At 37.7% G+C, this 2,894-nt stretch overlaps 1 pseudogene across 1 annotated transcript; it reads left to right on the forward strand.

The window, feature by feature from the left end:
- Positions 1 to 437: 437 nt before the first annotated feature.
- Positions 438 to 1,743, forward strand: LOC143529128 (AT-hook motif nuclear-localized protein 22-like; annotated as a pseudogene). The gene is made up of 2 exons (XR_013134599.1): positions 438 to 759; positions 823 to 1,743. The product of XR_013134599.1 is annotated as an AT-hook motif nuclear-localized protein 22-like (transcript).
- The last annotated feature ends 1,151 nt before the right edge of the window (positions 1,744 to 2,894 follow it).

Below are 2,894 nucleotides of genomic sequence, written 5' to 3' on the forward strand. Positions count from 1 at the left end.
AGTGTGAGAGAGAGTGAAGATGGCGGTGGCTGCCGGAGTGTAACAGGGGGAGAGGGAGAGAGAGGAGAGAGAGAGAGTTTATATCAATGTGTTAATAGATACAGAAGAAGAAGAAGAAGAAGGGTAGGCAAAAAGACAAAAATGCCCTCACATGCGTCTCACGTGAGGGCATTTAACTGACTTTTTCTAACCCAGTTAGCGTAAAGGACATAACGTGTAGAAAAAAAAAGTTTAAAGGACACCGCCTGCAAGGAAACTTAGAAAAGGACACGAACCGGTTTTTGGCTATTTTTAAAGGACAAAATTTGTAATTCTGTCTAACAAAAACCTAAAACCATCTTTCACTTCAAACTCAAAACCCTCTTTCTCTCTCTAGATTTTAACCATGTTCTTAATTATGTTATTTCGATCAACACATGCAAGAGATAACAATATATTTGTTGTGTCCGCTTACCTGTCTGTCTATTGTAATTAAATTAAATCTGTTGTTCAGTTATACTATATTTAACAAAATCTTGTTATCTCCAATTAGTTCAATTAAAGATTTAGAGAAAAGTTATTGTTTATAAATTCAACAAGAACTGAATATGAATCCAGTTACAGCGCATGGTCGTCCTCTACCTCCTCCTTTTCACACCAGAGATCTTCAACTACAACAGCACTACCATCAATTCCAACAGCCGGAGGAAGAAGAAGAAAAAGATGATCAAATCGTTGGAAGTAGCAGCCGGAACCACGGCCAGAAGCGGGATCGAGACGGTAATTATAATAATAATAATGATAGCGGTAGTGGTAATCAAGAGTTAGGGGCCGTGATGACAGGAGAAGGAGATCATAGTAGTGGCGGTTCAAGGCGGCCGCGTGGTCGCCCGGCTGGATCAAAGAACAAGCCCAAGCCTCCGGTTATTATTACGAGGGACAGTCCTAACGCGCTGCGGTCGCATGTGATGGAGGTTGCTAACGGGTGTGATATACAAGAGAGTATAGCGAGTTTTTCGCTAACAAAGCAAAGAGGGATCTGCATCTTGAGTGGTAGTGGCACGGTTAATAATGTAACCCTGAAGCAGCCGGGGACACCAGGAGCTGGTGATGTTTTGAACCTACATGGGCGATTCGAGATCTTATCGCTTTCAGGTTCGTTTCTTCCACCTCCAGCGCCCCCGGCTGCATCAGGGTTAACTATTTACTTAGCTGGTGGTCAAGGGCAGGTGGTTGGAGGTGGAGTCGTGGGACCCTTGTTAGCCTCCGGGCCGGTGGTAATCATGGCGGCGTCTTTTGGAAATGCACCATATGAGAGACTTCCTATTGAAGAAGAGGAAGAGACTGCACCAGGTTAAGGAAATGAACCTTTAGGGTCACCTTCTAGAACCAGTGGTAACCATCACCACCAACAACAAATCATGAACGAAGCGAATCCGTCTTTGTTCCATGAATTGCCTCCTAATATGCTAAATTCATGTCAATTGCCAACAGACGCTTATTGGGGTGCGAATCGTCCTCCTTTTTGATGATAATGATCAAGAGGAATCAAACACTATTGTTTCATTCTTCTTCATCTTTAACGACTTTCACTTAAACTTATGTATTCGATCTTTTTGGTCATTTTACTTTATTTGTTTTGATTTACACATAAATTAGTAAGTTTGTAATTTTAATTAGTTGAAATGATTAGGGTTTTATAGCATGTTTGACCAAGAATTGAGTTGTACAAAAGCTTGTGAAATTAATTAATTATATCCTTTTTGTGATGTTCAATATGTTAACTAATCTGTCCATCACAAAATCATTGTCATTGATTTACACTTAAGGGTGAAGTTAAGGTAAATGAGACAGCCTAGATATAGATGCTTTATATTAGTTGTTTCCTAGAAGATTTTCATTTTAATAATTAGGTTGTATGAACCATGAAACCCTCATTAAACCATTCAAGTACCAAGTATACAGTGCTCACATAAGATATATGAGACCCCACAAGTTCTTGAAATATCATGTTTTAGTCTTCTCATTAGTTGTCCATAGCATGTTTTGTTATAAAGAAAGAGAAATTGGATTTTAGTACCCTTTAACGGATAATAATCAACGTAACATATAACTTCCATTATTCGTTCCTTTTTTCTTTATTTAAAACAAGTGTTATGCTTCACAGGGATTAATGAACTCTTTACCTTATGTTCTACACAATATATAAACGTCTTACCATCCCTCGTTTCTATCCCTCTAATAGTATTGTCCACCATTAATGAACATCCAATGATTCACATGATCGGCTCAATGATTAATTTGAAGGCCTAAATCGAAATGAGATTTTGTAGCCCTTTCCTGACAATTTTAAGAAAACATCTTTTGATAAGGGTGGAGCAAATGGCGGAAAGTGTCTTGAAGGGGTTCTGTAGAATATGGTAAAGTTGGTATCTTTAGGATGACATGGGTGTACAAGAAAACACGCATTTATGGACATATTTAAATCCTTGTCTAAGGCAATTTGTATGTATGTACATACAATTTTTTTCCCCATATATGTACATACATGCATGTATATTTGGGTCTCTAAATCTGTGTATGTAGATATGTGTGTGGGTGACGTTTGACTGTCTTTATTTAGGGTTGAAGGTGTGTAATGAGGGTGATTACACGTGCAAATGCAAGAGCTCTTAACTGCTCTTTTCCAAGGCAAGCAACAGCAACTGCAACCCACCCATCTCAGCTTCATCGTCACACTTCTCTCTCTCTCTAGATCTATATATACATATATATATATATATATATATATATATAGAAGAGGGTTATTTTGAGAACCATTGTGAGTTTTAAGAACTTTAAGAACTCAATTTTAAAACACATTTAATTAAATGATATAAAATATGTTGCTAAGATTAAATTTAATTAAAAAATAA

Source organism: Bidens hawaiensis, unplaced genomic scaffold (assembly GCF_021521415.1).
Source record: "Bidens hawaiensis isolate Kalapana, Puna unplaced genomic scaffold, B.hawaiensis_p1.1 tig00008501_1, whole genome shotgun sequence".
NCBI classification, from domain to species: Eukaryota; Viridiplantae; Streptophyta; class Magnoliopsida; order Asterales; family Asteraceae; genus Bidens; species Bidens hawaiensis.